The 17,051-nt window shown below is 47.2% G+C and overlaps 1 long non-coding RNA gene across 1 annotated transcript; it reads left to right on the forward strand.

The window, feature by feature from the left end:
* The first annotated feature begins 2,056 nt into the window (after nucleotides 1-2,056).
* On the forward strand, nucleotides 2,057-15,454 carry LOC142767340 (uncharacterized). The gene is made up of 2 exons (XR_012884827.1): nucleotides 2,057-2,353; nucleotides 15,218-15,454. It is a non-coding gene; the product is annotated as an uncharacterized LOC142767340 (long non-coding RNA).
* Nucleotides 15,455-17,051: the final 1,597 nt, after the last annotated feature.

The raw sequence follows: 17,051 nt of genomic DNA on the forward strand, positions 1-17,051 counted from the left end.
TGATGTGGACCTTTACACTTTCCATTTTTTTTGTACTATCTGAGGTGCGTGAAAACATGACCGAAGGGCGACGAAGGCGGAGCCTGGATCACTGCTAAAATTATATTCGTCTATATTTATTGACAACTTATAATAATTTAGAAGTGCTTACACCGTTAATAAGTGTACTCAACAGAGCAATGAAGGCCGAAGCGCCTCCTAATGAATCACTTTACTTGCTGCAGATGTATTTTCAGCCCCAGAAACAAGCACAGAGCTGCCCGCTCGAAGGTAATCAACGGTTTAGTATTATTAGCAAGTCCACCCGAGAACAACACATATACAAATTCCAATATTGGGAAAATGTACATATACTACAGTATTAACATGAAGTCCCTGCGTAGACCAAATTTGCAATTGCTCATTCGGCATTAAAGCTCTTCTTGTCCTCTTCATGCCCCGTACTAGTTACCTATGGCGCGCAGGCAAAGGTGCCTGAGCTCCATTTACATAGCCTAGGAGGGGGTGCGGTAATGCTTTCAAAAAAGGAAATGAAGGGAATAGTGAACCACGCAACTGCATGCATTATGATGTGACTCCTAAGCAGTGGCTCACAATGGAAGAGATGAGGAAATAATAAAAAGGACAAGGAGATAAGTGAGTATTGAGACACAGAGAATGCAGCGGACGCGGCCCCGATCAACCTGTGGTCGTCACAGGAGATCGTGGATAGGACAACCATTAGCGACAAACTACGCTGAGCGTCTACGTCATCGGGCTGACTGTAGCCTTCTTCATTTTAAACGCACTGGTGGCGTGTAGTAGAATTCGCTCAATTTAGCTTGGTCATACCTGATAATAATAAATAATGACTACATGACATACCATGACGACATTAGACGCTGACACGCTGACTACATAAAGTGCTCAACTGCTAAAACATAACATTCTATATAACTGAGTTTTCAAGTGACAGAGTTAGGACGGTCTCAAGCAATGACGTATAGCGTGTTTTAATGTCATATATGCTCATTACGCTTTTAGGCCTCTCTTGGGCCGTGACCAGCTGTGCCTGTGCACCACTTATACTTAAATGAAGGCGACGTAGCCAACGTTTTTAAGTATGTTCTTGTCAACATGAAGAATTCTTATACTACATTACTGTGGGCAGCATCACCTTTAAAAATATTTACCCTTACAACTACTCTCGATTTCGGTAAAGCCAGCTTTTTCATATAGCAACGCTTTACTACGTGGAGTGGAAAATAAAGGGTGGCATTATCCTTTCTAACATAAAACATCATAGCTTTGGCTTGACATTTATTGAGCAAGAACTAATGAAAGAGTTAAAACATCAAATCATGAAAAAAAAGGCAAGCTTACATGCCATAATGACTGCATTACAAATTGTAAGAACATACATATTCATCAAATGGCTGTGCAGTATTTTATATGGGAAGATCGCCCATTCACCTACTCGATAAAATTTTTTGTTGTAAAGTGCCATAGCTTCGGATGAAAATTACAGTGTTCATACCACAAATACAAAATTATGACGTATCATGTGATACTATAAAAATACATTCAGTGATGGTCCACATGGGAGGCTTGTAGTACTTGCATGTACCATATGCAGTACAAAACAGATTTATTACTAAATAAATGCTGCGTCCATGAATCATGCTAGGTGACCTTTAAATTATAGACCGACAGACTCATAAATGTTAGTTATCTCATTTTAGCACGAGAAATTGATGACTTGGAAAGAATACAGACGTCTCGGAGCACCGTAAGCCTACGTGGCGAAGCCACATGCCGCAAACGACACGTCTTTGCTTCAGATTAAGAGCCGCAAATATAAACTCATTTTACTATTAATGTTGCGGCAGATTCACCTTTATTATGACTTGTTTTCTTTTATGCTTATAGACGCTAATGATGACGTCGCATCTTCAACACTAAGTTTGATTGGTATGAAATGATGTAAACATTGACGGTACTTTTTTGTTCATGTGTGGTTTGCTGAAACCAGTATATAAGGTTCTGCCTATCTTACAGGGACTATGCAGCGTTCTGGTAGTACTAAGAATGACTAAAGCTCCCAGTTTCTGCATTTTTCTCGCTGTAGCCGCTTTTGCTATTGTTTTATGCATAATGCTAGATGAGGGCACATTTGGTGCCAGTGCTCACAGACTAACTCATAGATTTGGTGCACGCTATCGTGTAACGAGTCCAACTCGTCCACCGATGCGTCGTCCTCCGATGCGCGGTCCACCGAGGCGTCATGCACCAGGAGGGCTTCCCCGTCCACATAGAAACTTTGTGGCTGGGAGATCTTTGGAAGTTCCTCAAGCTTCCTAACCTAAAAATGAGGGTATGATTTATTTTTGTTGTTTATACCGCATGAAAGTCATAGGGATATTTGGAACGAACAACTGTAGTGCTCGTAGCTCTGAAGCCATTGTCAAATCCTAAAATACACAAAAATTGTCCTCCGTACAAGAATATGTGTTGAACGTTTCACCAATTTTGAAGTTATGAACTTTACGGAGCATTTTTTATGTAGAGAGTGATCTAAAATACACATTTGAACTGCTTATCTCTGGTCGTAAAAAGCCAGTTAGTAAATCATGCTGGAATATCCATTGATATCAATCAAAAGTGCTCGCTGTTTTGTTAAGGTGTTTGGAAAGTTTCCAGAAATTTTAGTCAGCAATTATATCAGAATAATATACGTGGCATATTAATCCCCAAATTTAAAAAATATGTTTGAGTAGCGCGAACTGGATGGTTCCGGAAATTACGACCATTTGGTGTTGTTTAGCATGCACCAACATCGCCCAGTAATTGGTGACATACAATTTCTTCAGCTACATCTAAATGCGACTGCCATGTGCGGGATCGAACCCGTGTTCTTTAGGTCAGCAGCCTAGCATTCCAAGAGCAATCTCAAAGCGCCACAATCTTCGTCAATCAGAAAAGTATATAAATTAAGTACAGCTAGTAGCTTCGATGGGCTGAGGAAATTTTCGTTACAGCTATCTAGTCGACATTTTCATAGTTAAACAGAGCAGGGAATGAGTTGAAATGAGTGGCCATGGTGGTGTTCTGCACGCTTTATATAGCACGCTTACCGCCAATATTTTGTGCTTGCCAGCTACACATAACGTAATGCAGCACCAAGCTCATTTATTTCGAATGCTCCAAAACAAACAAGAAATATTCAATTAAATACGTCTTGCTACTAACGAAGTAACATATGGGGATGAAGAGAACAAACATGGTATTTCGGTAGCGTAGCCTTATGTTTTAGGGGTGAAGCTCATTAGGACATGGCTCGTGCGTCTCAAGTATGTAGCAGCCACCACTTGTTTTAGTCCTTGGAATGTCTGCTGGATGGCGGTATTTGTATATAATGAATATATGATGCGAACATGTGAGATGGCGGTACTCGGAGTGTTCACTAAATTAACGGACGGATGAGTGCACAGACTGACAGACAGACAAAAGTGTAGACGTGCGGACGGACTGACGAACGGACAGACGCTGCCAGCAGATGATTCACGGTTCACCAATAAAACGCTTGGAAACTTCGCTCCATGCATCATCAATTAACCCGTGGATATGCCGTGATTTTAAACCAATCGTCTTTCTTGGGGACCTCCGCCGCAAACGTTTTGGTTGGTCTGTTTGTGTTTAGAGAAACTTATTCTCACGGACAGTGAACATGAATTACAATCCAACAGAACATCGCGAGAGAACGCAACATCCACACAAACATTAAAAGTTGTTACAAAAAGATATGTTTACATATGTACACGGAACACAACATACACAGATACACAAGAATTGTTACAAAAAGATGTGTCTACATATTGTCACGAGGTTGTGATACACGCAGCACTTGAGAGGAAGCACGCAGGAGTCAGGGCGGTGTCAGGCGAACTGTTTATTGGGCGAACTTGTGCCCAGCAAAACAGGGCCAAACACAACTCACAGCAACAGCGGCGTGAACAGTCGTCGGCCGACGGAAAAAAAAAAAGACCCCCAGTGGCGCACTGCGCCGGCTTTTTATACACGCGTCGTAACGCGTTCCAAAGTGGCATACAAGATAAACGCGGCCTGCGTTGCGCTTAACAGAAAGTGATAGCGTCTTCCTTCGCAAACGAAAAGAACCGCACGTGTCAGTTTTTTATACACGCGTCGTAACGCGTTCCAGAGTGACATACAAGATAAACGCGGCCTGCGTTGCGCTTAACAGAAAGTGATAGCGTCTTCCTTCGTAAACCAAAAGAACCGCACGTGTCACTACCCCCCTCTGAAAAAGCATCGTCCCGATGCTAAAGACAGAACATAAGAGAGAGTACATGCAATAAATTACATTAACAATGCGTCACAGCTAATCAGCGCGCGTAATAAGGTTTAAGTCGCACCACGTGTACGACTTCGGGTCGTGCACGGCGTCGTTGGGATGACGTTAAGCCATCGGGCACGACCTCATGGTCCAGTTCACCACGACGTCGGACTACCTTGTAGGGTCCAAAGTAGCGTCGCAGGAGCTTCTCAGATAATCCCCGTCGTCGTATCGGCGTCGAGACCCAGACAAAGTCACCTGGTTGGTATTCGGTGTGGTGTCGTCGAAGGTTGTAGTGGCGCCTGTCGACCGTCTGTTGGCTCTTGATACGCAGGCGGGCTAGCTGTCGAGCTTCTTCAGCGCGATCCAGGTAGCTGGCGACGTCGAGGTCTTCTTCGTCGGTGCCGACCGGTAGCATGGCGTCAAGCGTCGTTGTTGGGCTCCGTCCGTAGACGAGCTTGTATGGAGCAAACTGCGTCGTTTCCTGCACGGCCGTGTTGTACGCGAAGGTTACATACGGGAGTATGGCGTCCCACGTCTTGTGCTCGACGTCCACGTACATGGCCAGCATGTCGGCGATGGTCTTATTTAGACGCTCGGTGAGGCCATTCGTCTGTGGGTGGTACGCGGTGGTTCGGCGGTGGCTTGTCTGACTGTACCTCAAGATCGCTTGCGTTAGGTCAGCCGTAAAGGCCGTACCTCTGTCGGTGATGAGGACCTCGGGGGCTCCGTGGCGGAGGACGATGTTCTCAATGAAGAACATGGCGACCTCGGCGGCAGTGCCCTTGGGCAAGGCCCTTGTTTCGGCATAGCGGGTGAGGTAGTCAGTCGCTACGACAATCCATTTGTTGCCAGAAGTTGACGTCGGGAACGGCCCCAGTAAGTCCATGCCGATTTGTTGGAATGGCCGTTGAGGTGGTTCGACGGGTTGCAGAAGTCCGGCTGGCCTAGTTGTCGGCGTCTTGCGTCGCTGACAGTTTCTGCATGTTTTTACGTAGTGGGCGACGTCGGCAGCGAGGCGAGGCCAGTAGTACTTCTCTTGTATTCGTGACAGTGTGCGGGAAACACCAAGATGTCCGGCTGTCGGGTCGTCGTGTAATGCTTCCAGAACCTCTGGACGTAACGCTGAAGGTACCACGAGGAGGTGGTCGGCGCGGAGCAGCGAGAAGTTTTTCTTCAGGAGGACGTTGTTTCGCAGGAAAAACGAAGCCAGTCCTCGGCGGAATACTTTCGGCACGTCGGCGGTCTTGCCTTGCAGGTAGTCCATGAGGATCTTGAGCTCCGGGTCAGCTCGTTGGCGTTCCGCGTAGTCGTCGGTACTTATGGGTCCCAGGAAAGAGTCGTCGTCCTTGTCATCCTGGGGCGGCGGATCGACAGGGGCGCGAGACAAGCAGTCGGCGTCGGAGTGCTTTCGTCCGCTCTTGTAGACGACAGTGATGTCAAATTCTTGTAGTCTGAGACTCCACCGTGCGAGGCGCCCTGATGGATCCTTCAAGTTAGCTAGCCAACACAAGGCGTGGTGGTCACTCACGACTTTGAAAGGCCTGCCGTACAAGTAGGGGCGGAACTTTGATGTAGCCCAGATGATGGCAAGGCATTCCTTTTCTGTCGTGGAATAATTGGCTTCTGCCTTCGAAAGTGACCGGCTAGCGTAACTGATGACCCTTTCAAGTCCGTCGGTCCTCTGCACGATCACGGCGCCGAGCCCTGTGCTGCTTGCGTCCGTGTGAATTTCGGTGTCAGCTTCTTCGTCGAAGTGCGCCAGTATTGGCGGCGTTTGCAGGAGTCGCTTTAATTCTTGAAATGCCTCGACTTGCGGCGTTTCCCATTTGAAGTCGACGTCGGCCTTCGTAAGGTAGGTCAGTGGCTCGGCGATCCGCGAAAAGTTCTTCACGAAGCGCCTGTAATAAGCGCCGAGGCCAAGAAATCGGCGTACTGCTTTCTTGTCGGTGGGTGCAGGAAAGTCGGCGATCGCAGCTGTTTTCTGTGGATCAGAGAGCACTCCCGACTTGCTGATAACGTGGCCAAGGAACAATAGTTCCTCGTAGGCGAAGTGGCACTTTTCTGGCTTCAGGGTAAGTCCCGAGGCTTTGATTACCCGAAGAACAGCTTCAAGGCGCCGGAGGTGCTCGTCGAAGTTGGAAGAAAATACGACTACGTCGTCCAAGTAGACGAGGCAAGTCTGCCACTTCAAGCCTGCGAGTACTGTGTCCATAACCCGTTGGAACGTCGCAGGCGCCGAGCAAAGACCAAAGGGCATGACCTTAAACTCGAATAGGCCGTCTGGTGTTATGAAGGCAGTCTTCTCTCGGTCTCTCTCGTCTACTTCGATTTGCCAGTAGCCGGTTTTGAGATCCATCGACGAAAAATACTTGGCGTTGTAGAGTCTGTCCAGAGCATCGTCTATCCGTGGGAGGGGATACACATCTTTCTTCGTGATGTTGTTCAGGCGACGATAATCGACGCAAAAACGTAGGGTTCCGTCCTTCTTCACCAACACCACGGGTGATGCCCACGGACTCGTAGACGGCTGAATGATGTCGTCACGCAGCATTTCGTCGACTTGTTGCTTGATGGCCTCGCGTTCCCGTGCAGAAACTCGGTAGGGGCTCTGACGGAGCGGACGGGCATATTCGTCGGTTATGACGCGATGTTTCGCGAGAGGGGTCTGACGAAGCCTCGACGACGACGAGAAGCAGTCCTTGTATTGGTGGAGTAAGGCTTTGAGCTCCTTTTGTTGCTGCCTGGAAAGGCTTTGATTGACGTCGAAGGCGGGCGCGGACACTGCTGTCGACGTTGCGGCTCCCTGAGAATCAGTGAGGGCGAAGGCATTGCTCGCTTCCAGAAATTCGCTTAGATGTGCTACCGTCGTGCCCCTATTTAAGTGCCTATATTCGTTGCTGAAGTTCGTCACCATTACCTTGGCTTCGCCGTTATGAAGCTTGGCTATGCCTCTTGCGACGCACATCTGACGGTTTAGGAGCAGGTGCTGGTCGCCTTCGATGACACCTTGTAAGTTGGTAGACGCTTTGGTGCCGACGGAAATGATGACGCTCGACAGTGGCGGGATGGTTACCTGCTCTTCTGTCACATTCAAGGCATTGTGAGCGACGTTGCAGTCTGACGCCGTTGCATTATCCGTGGACAGCGTGATTGACCTGGATCTTAGGTCGATTACCACGCCTTGCTGGTCCAGGAAATCCATGCCTAAAATGACGTCTCGCGAGCATTGCTGCAGGACCACAAAATTCACAGAATACGTCTGGCTGTGAATCGTGACTCTTGCCGTGCAGGTTCCAGTCGGTGTTATAAGGTGGCCCCCTGCTGTTCGGATATCCGGTCCTTCCCATAGAGTCTTTACCTTCTTGAGCTTAGCGGCGAAGAGACCACTGATGATAGAGTAGTCGGCGCCGGTATCGACTAGGGCGGTGACGCTGTGGCCGTCGATGATCACGTCGAGGTCGGTGGTTCGTCGTCTGGCGTTCCGGTTAGGTCGGGGCGTCGGATCACGGCAGCGTCGGCTTGGTACGGTGCTGCTATGTCACGTCGGCGGCGAGGCTTTGTCGTAAAGACTCTGCTCAGGCGGCGTACTGTGACTACGTCGGGAAAGTTCGTGCGTCGTGGTCGTCGTCATCGGCAGCGGCGGCGGCGGCGGAGGAGGATCTTCGGCATTGCGTCGTGCAGCAACCGCACCTCCATCGGTTGCTGCCTTTAGTTTCCCGGGTAGGGGCTTGGGGATCGGCCCCGGTTAGGGCCGGTGTACTGGCGGCGATCCGGGGAGACGTAGCGGCCAGGCGAAGGTGAACGGGATGGTCGTCGTTGTTGCCACTGCGATCCGGCGATGTAGTCGGCGATGTCGCGAGGTCGCTCACCTGGGCGCGGACGCGGCGCGTTCACGTCAAAGCCACGCAGTCCCATCTCACGGTACTGGCAGTAGCGGTAGGTGTGCCCGGCTTCGCCGCAGTGGTAGCATAGTGGGCGGTGGTTCGGGGTGCGCCAAACGTCAGTTTTTCTCGGCGAGCGCTGGATTACTGGCGAGCGGGAAGGCGTCGGGGGTGGCGGCGGTGGCTGGCGACGAAACTGCGGAGACGTTGGGTCCTGGTGTTGGCGAGGAGCGGCGACAGGTCGTCGTGCAGTAGCGGCGTAGGTCATCGCCTCCGGTTGGGGCTGTGGCCGTTCAGGAACGCTTAGTGAGCGCTGTAGTTCCTCGCGGACTACGTCTTCGAGAGAGGCGACTTGGGGCTGAGACGATGGCAACATGCGGCGCAGTTCTTCACGAACAATAGCGCGTATGGTCTCGCGCAGGTCGTCGGGGCAGAGTCCTCGGACTTCTGCGACGTCTGGCGACATGCGCCGATCGTATTGGCTGGTCCGCATTTCAAGAGTCTTCTCGATCGTGGTAGCCTCGGAGAGGAACTCTTGTACCGTCTTTGGCGGAGTTCTGATCAGTCCGGCGAAGAGCTCCTGCTTCACTCCTCGCATAAGCAGGCGAACCTTCTTGTCCTCAGACATGTCGGCGTCGGCGTGGCGGAAAAGTCGCGTCATCTCCTCCGTGAAGATCGTTACGTTTTCGTTGGGGAGCTGCACCCGAGTTTCAAGCAGTGATGCGGCTCTTTCCTTCCGCACGACGCTTGCAAAGGTGCGCAGGAAAGCAACGCGGAAGTCGTCCCAGGTTCGAAGCGTTGACTCGCGGTTCTCGAACCAAGTCCTTGCGGCGTCTTCCAGGTAAAAATACACATGACGCAGCTTCTCGTCCGGGTCCCACTTATTGAGGGCTGCGACGCGGTCGTAAATGTCAAGCCAGCTTTCCGGGTCTTCGTAGGTCGATCCGCGGAAGGTAGGCGGCTCTTTGGGCTGGTTGACGACCACGGTTGCCGAAGACCTTGCTTCCGTCATCGTGGATGCCGGCTTCGTAGCAGCCTTTGTTTTCTTGTCCTTGTCGGGGAGCGGCAGGTATTCGGGCGGTAGTCCTTGTTGTCTTCGGCTCACTCGAACGACCGGGTCGGCGTCGTCCTCTCGGCGGCTTGGGCTTGGCTCACGGCTGGACGGGGGCGTACGGTACATGGACAGAGAAGCACCTCCACCAGATGTCACGAGGTTGTGATACACGCAGCACTTGAGAGGAAGCACGCAGGAGTCAGGGCGGTGTCAGGCGAACTGTTTATTGGGCGAACTTGTGCCCAGCAAAACAGGGCCAAACACAACTCACAGCAACAGCGGCGTGAACAGTCGTCGGCCGACGGAAAAAAAAAGACCCCCAGTGGCGCACTGCGCCGGCTTTTTATACACGCGTCGTAACGCGTTCCAAAGTGGCATACAAGATAAACGCGGCCTGCGTTGCGCTTAACAGAAAGTGATAGCGTCTTCCTTCGCAAACGAAAAGAACCGCACGTGTCAGTTTTTTATACACGCGTCGTAACGCGTTCCAGAGTGGCATACAAGATAAACGCGGCCTGCGTTGCGCTTAACAGAAAGTGATAGCGTCTTCCTTCGTAAACCAAAAGAACCGCACGTGTCAATATGCACAATACATGGTAAACGAAGAACACACAAATAAAACGTAGAGATATATATGTCAGATATTTACATAGTGTTTACAAGGTATTTGTGCGAGTACAAAACAAAAATTAACCTACTAGTACCAGGCAGGCCTTAAAAAAAATCAAGCCTTACACGTCTCTCACGGACGAACACAAAAAGGCAGGACCAGTGTTGAAGGAATTGCTCCTCACCTAGAAAGAAGAGTTCCACCGACAAAACAGATAGTATTTCTCTGTAGAGTCGCTCCAAAATCGGGAAGAGAGCAAGGCGGCGACGACCAGCTGCAACAGCCTCACAGCGATTGCGCCAAAGACAGTAGGCACCAGCAACAATGAGAAGGCAGGCGAAGCGGCCTCGAGAACGACATCCAGAAGAAACAAAGTGGTTTACTATGAAGCCATGAAATTCAGCATGCACGACCCTCCAGAAAACACGAGCAACGACGCATTGTCCTAAAACATGCTGATTTGTTTCCCGTAGGGAGCAGTTCGGACATGTTGATGACTGAACCCGTCTCCACCTTTTGAGGCGGTCAATGGTAGAAAGAACCCCCCCCCCCTCCCCAACCGCCACATGAAGTCCCGGAGGTGGCCAGATAGAAATGACGCCGTCAGCGTGCTCCAAGACACACGACTAGAGCGGGTGCGGCGTGCCGGAGGAACTAAGGGGAGCAACAAAGCGGCTGTGTTGTCAACGATAGGATTGTATAACACATCAACCTCAGGGCAAGTCGACTGGATATGATGAAAAAACGCGACAGCTGTTCCATAAAACGAAGGAAGTACTACTGACTGTGGGCCCCGATTAAGGTGCACATTAGGCATTAAATACCGAAGGTTAGTGCCTAGAAAATATTATGCCAGAGTTCATGCGGGGGATTCCTCTCCTTGTACGAGGCGCAACAGGAAGAGCAGGGCCAATAGCCGGCAGCGTATTGATACCGAAAGGCAAAGCAAAACCTCCCTGGGAACGCTGCTGTCCTAACACCGCACCGGAAACCAACTCAGTGCCACCGAACCGAAAGGAGGAACACAAGGCAGACTGCAATGACCTCACGATGCGTAAAGGCGGTTGTTCCACGAAAAAAGGGACCAAATGGGACCGCCGAACACAGTCTGCGCAAGGTACCTTTCCTCAAGAAGCGGAAAGTTGAAATCCCGGGCGTTCTAGTTTTTTTTGTTTTATTTCATCGAGGGCGTTTGACCAAACGGAGTTACAAACGCCGTAGTGATTGTATAGAAACAATACACGAGACGGTTAAAATCTAACACCATCCAATAAACAATTGTATCGGGCCAGCTGGTAAGGATCCATCTTGCTAGGAAGCACAGCCACTATAACAAAGAACACACAACACAAGCGCTTAACTTCAACTAAACGTTTATTGCAAACGTCAGAGTTTATAAAGGGGGTGAAAAGAGAAAAAGAATAATAAAATGTAGACAACAAAGAGCACACGTGCTCTATGGTGATACGCTCAGGTTCCTAGATCTTTCGTTGCAATTTCAGGATGACCATGTTTGTTGGCTTTATGGGCCCAGGAGCAAGAAGCCACTGTTGCCTTTCTCTTCTACCCATACCAAAGTAGTGAAGAGGTCTGTTGCATGAATGTGCCTTTTTAATTCGTTGAAGAAGTCCTGTTTTCACCTCATGAAGAAGAGCTTTAAGCAACAGGTTTTGCGACTGAAGGCAGCAGGTTACCCGCAACGAATGTTTATAAGCGTCGCTGAATCGCTACATAGAGACCTAAAGAAACAAAATAGGCAGCGTGTTAACACTTCCCTGCAGTGGCGTAAAACGGCTGTTGTCCCCTATACCCATAGTGTGGCACACAATCTTAAAAAGATTGGTAATATGGTGAGCGTCCGAGTGGTCATGTGTGCTCCTGAGAAACTGTCCAGAATATGTCACAAAACTTGTCCTGTTTCAAAGGAAAAGATAGGAGGCCAAATTAAGAATCGTAATAAATCTGTTGAGTGTGCACAGTCAGTTGTTTACAGAGTGCCCTTGTAATGTGGTCTTGTTTATGTGGGAACAACTGAAAGATGCATTAATGAGAGGCTAAAAGAGCACCACAATAAAGTGCAGAAGGCTTCAGATGATCACTTGGCGATCCACTGTAAGGAGTGCGGTTGTGTGTCTTATTTCGATAACACGTGTGTGTCATATCAGGACAGATATTTATTAACCCGTTTGATAGTAGAAGTGGCGGAAATGACACGCGATGATTTTGAGTGTATTAGTGCACCTTCTATCTCGCTGACTCAGAAAGAACTATGTTTTTTGAATGGGGTGATGAATAATCACGGATGGTAATGTGCAGGACTGGCACATGTGCTCTTTGTTGTCTACATTTTATTATTCTTTTTTTTCTCTTTTCACCCCTTTTATAAACCCTGACGTTTGCAATAAACGTTTAGTTGAAGTTACGCGCTCGTGTTGCGTGTTCTGTGTTATAGTGGCTGCGCTGTTAGTAACGAACAAGTACAGTGCCGGAAGCTAGCAAGATAGATAACACCATCCGCAGCGCCCACCAACATTGCTCAAGTTTCTAAGTTCATACTTGCGCGATTGTCAATAAAAACCAAATATTGCGCATATCTGAGGCATAATAATATTACGTAATTATTCCATTTATGTCTCTTTATACTACAAAATGCATACATAGGTAATTTTAATGGCCATAGTGTTTATCACACTGCGCTCACAATGCAACGCTATGCACAAAAAGGCAAGTGTGCCCCGCCGCGGTGGTCTAGTGGCTAAGGTACTCGGCTGCTGACCCGCAGGTCGCGGGTTCGATTCCCGGCTGCGGCGGCTGCATTTCCGTTGGAGGCGGAAATGTTGTAGGCCCGTGTGCTCAGGTTTGGGTGCACGTTAAAGAACCCCAGGCGGTCTAAATTTCCGGAGGCCTCCACTACGGCGTCTCTCATAATCATATAGTGGTTTTGGAACGTTAAACCCCACATATAAATTAAAGGCAAGTGTTTCCAAGGCTTCGCTAAGACGACACAGTAGTGATATCTACCCGACACCTTATCGCCTCGAAGATGAGCGCACGCGCCACGCGTGTCGTTTTTTAAGATGACTGCCAGATAGCGCTCATGTCTCGCGTGCCTCGATGTGCTCATTCGCTTCCACTGCATGCATCAAGGCACTCTAACACACGCCTCCAGAATACCATTCACATATATTCTCACGCAAAACATGAAATAAATGTTCTGTTCACTCTTTCCAGCCGCAAAAATATCGTCTTTTGACGACATTTGCACTGAAACATGCAGACACGGGTTTTTTTTTCTTTTTAGTGCCCCTGTCCAATTTGGCTGATACCATGATCAATAATTGTCGATGTGAAGAAGCCCAGCTTTAAAAAAACAGCGAAGACAAGAAACAAGCGATAAAAAAAAGAAATCCGCAATGCCTGCGTGTAATGCGCAGCACAGTCACAGCGACAGCTGCAAAAGTGGCCTTTTAGAGTCAATTTTTAAACAGTCTTTTTTTATAAGTTAAACGAGCACACTTGCAGGGTACTCAAAAGAGCAATAATAATTATGTCTTTTTTGTAGTAAGGAAGAATATTTTGTTTGTTTGTCTTTTAAAGCCAGTGGTACGTACCCACTCCGAGGGATCGACCAAGAAGGAGCAGTTGAAAATTTCACAGGTCATTCGGGAATGTTAGAATGAATGGATGGATGAAAAACTTTATTGGGCTCTTAAAGAATTCCGCCCCCTTTTTATAGGAATAGGAGATAAAAACATAAAGGGTAAATACACGTATTGCTATTATTTAGACTACTATAGAAAAATCCTTTTTGCTCATATATCAGACTCATGTAAAGACCTGATCAGAGCAAGTTTGAACAGATTCGTTAGGTTTTACCTCATTTTAATAACAAAAATATCTAAAGTAAACACTGAATTGGTACCCATTAGGTGGTTTGAATGAGATTATACGTGGAATCAAAGACATTCCTGTGGCAGAATACCAAACATGAGGCGCCACAGCTCAATACAATTTCATTCGTTAAGGATGAAATTTTATTGATACGACATCGTTCACCATATTTTAGAGAAACGTGGTACCCACTACACACTTGCATGGAATTTAATGGTTTTTTTCGAACGTCTGCGTGACGACGACGACGAAGAATAATGCCTGAAGCTTTGGTCATAAGTTACAGCATTCGGCGACCCACTCTTTAGGAAATTCGTGGAGGGGCTTTTTTGTGTTCTGCAACACTTCATTGCTTATACTAACGTAATTCCTTTTGCGCCGTCAAGCACGCCTAAAGCAAGTTTGCTTCTTAATTTCCGGGACCATGCAGCGTGGCTCAGAGGCAGAGTACTGCATTGGCACGTATGGAAACTGAGATAGAATCTCATTAAGTTCTTTGTGTTTCTATTTACTTAGTGTTTTTTAGTGATAGTGTATGGACACCGGCACCGGTGGACAACTGCACATCTCACATTACACTACAATACACATCACATTAGCTTTCGCTCTAGAAAAAAAAATGTTGTATTTGCACTCAGTGTGAGAGCAGGAAAGCGCACGGAGCAGTTGTTCACCCGGTTTTTAGTGACGCTCAGAAGAAAGCGCTTCATCTTAACGAACACAGGAGACAAGCGCTGTCTCGCAACTGCGAATTTTATATGATGGGAAAACCTAGGGACAGGAATTGAAAATAAGCAAGAGAATACAAACTTGTGTGAAAACGTCGAAGGCAACCGCGAGCTGGCGTTCAAATCGTGCAGCCAACTTGGCGTCCATGTCATGAAAGAAGACTTTAACTTCTGATGCAGTGGCACCCTGTCAACACTCTTCTTCCTCTCTATATTTTCTTCCTTCATATTCACACTTACATTGAACCTACCATATTTATGGCAGCAGGTATAGAGTATATAGGTTTATAGACAAAAGGCTAAATTAGAAGTATTACAATGGAAAAACTTGTTCCTGAGATCTTATACGTTTAAGGGCTCTTTTCTCTTTGTAAGGCAGAGGAATAATGAGAACAAACAGACAATTATGCCAAAAAATATCTAGGATATTATTATACGTAATTGTAATCTAAATATCGAGAAGGGAAAGGGGACGTAAGGATAACTTACCGCGGGCAAGGACCAAACCTGCGACCTATTGCTTAAAGGTTATTTCATTACCCCAAAGTTGGGGAAAAAACGTTGACGCCACGGTGTTTGACAATCCCTGTGACTGACAGCAGGTGTTCTAATGAGTACAAAATAATAATATTTGCCCAACAAGTTTTATGGTCGTTGTTGCGCTTTCACAATCTCGATAACATATGTTGATGGATGCTTATTGAATATCTACCGCAGGTAATACTGAAGGTGATCTCGCACACATTACTGCCCTTCCTGAATATATTGAAGCGTTTGAATACTATGGATATTACCAGTGCGCAGGTGGCTCGGTCGACTACACATTTCGATAAACTTTTTGTCGCAGCCGGACACTTCAAACTGCTAAATCCTGGAATTAAAAGCCTCTCTTTCATGCTTCACGTAGGTTACCTTTGCTAAAATGAATAAAATATTTTATGTATTGGTGTCGAAGTTTCAAAGATTTACTCCCGTATTACGGGTGGTATTCAACACAAACGATAAAAGAGTGGAATCAGTTGCCAGTACTGGTACTGCATTCGAAGAGCATAGAAAGCTTTGAAAAGTGCTTTCAAATATGCCATGAACATTGAGTGTTGCTATAGTATTGTACATATATTGACATGTTGTTCGAAGAAACATTGTGTAGTTACTTTATATTGCATGCTCTACCACCATCCCAATATATGTATGTGCGTTTTTATTAACAGCATTTAAAATATTTTCCTCAGTTTTGAATAAATAAGTACTTTTTTAAACTTCTGTCTTCATTACAATACGTTGTACTTGTTTTCGTGTTATGTTGACCATTACTGTGCCCACCTTGTTACAGCCATTACGGCCAACAGTATTTGGAAATAAATAAAAAAATAAATGTGAAATCGTCTTAGGCACATATGTCGTACAAACAGTCATATGTTCGACAGTGGCATATGCTTATTTGACCAGTTGTTCACAGTTACGATCCGACGCCAACAGCAACACGGCTGTTAGCAACAGTAGAAGCAGTAGAGAGCAAGAAAAAGAGAGACAGAGAAAAGCTAGAAGGTTAACAAAATAATAGTATCCAGTCCGCTTCCAAGTTTACCAGAAGTGATAAGCTGATATGTGGCGCTCGTGCTCGAGGAGATGGGCACTTCTATATAATTCAAATTATGTGCAAAGTGCTTAACGACATTTCACGTTAACAGGGCGTGACGGCTGTTTCATAAGGGTGCATAGGTGGTGCTCAGAAAATAGGACAGCCCACACCGCAACCACAATTGACGTTTCACGAACATTTCACGGTCTATTTGATAAGAAGTTCGGAAACCTTCTGTGGCTCCGTAGTAGATGACTTGATTGTTACGCAGAATCGTGGGGCTTGAGCCCTGCTGCGATCCTGACATTTATCATTTGCATTCGTCGGATCAACACTGCGCATGTCAGCTTTTTCGTAATGCTCTCGAATAAAAATTACAAATGCGTGTTCCCGTCATTTCTGGTTAGATATAAATTGTCAAACATACCTCTTCACGAGCATTAGGAGAATTCCTAATGCTCGTGTGGGCACGTTAGCACCGCCTAAGCTTCACCGCCGACGCGCGCGTTTGATCATGACTCTTTTGGGTAGGACGTTTCAAAATTGTAACGGGTCATCTTGGGCGTGCTTGACTCTATCGAAGCAGAGGAAACTAAGGGTGCACCAAGGGCACGTGCACGTTGGGTGTGCAGCAGGTCGCCTCTTGGATTGGCCATAGTCGGACGCCTTTTCTCGACGTCTGGGTAAGCAGTCCTTTCGCAACATCGCATTAAACAAAGTAGCGTTTTTACGAGTCAACGAATCTAAAATTTTGGGCAAAAGTAGAAGCGTTCAGAGCAATGGAGAAGTAGAACTACAAGATGCAGCGCCCACGGCGCACCTAAAGCAACTACTAAGAGTTTCACTTTGCAATATTAGTAATTATTTCATCTTCCTCTATGCAGTTACACTTTGATCACTGCACAGTGTGTCAGACCACTATGTTGTTGATTCTCTATGCATGCGAATACTTCTGGTCCACTCGCTTCA

This window comes from Rhipicephalus microplus, chromosome 7 (assembly GCF_043290135.1).
Source record: "Rhipicephalus microplus isolate Deutch F79 chromosome 7, USDA_Rmic, whole genome shotgun sequence".
NCBI classification, from domain to species: Eukaryota; Metazoa; Arthropoda; class Arachnida; order Ixodida; family Ixodidae; genus Rhipicephalus; species Rhipicephalus microplus.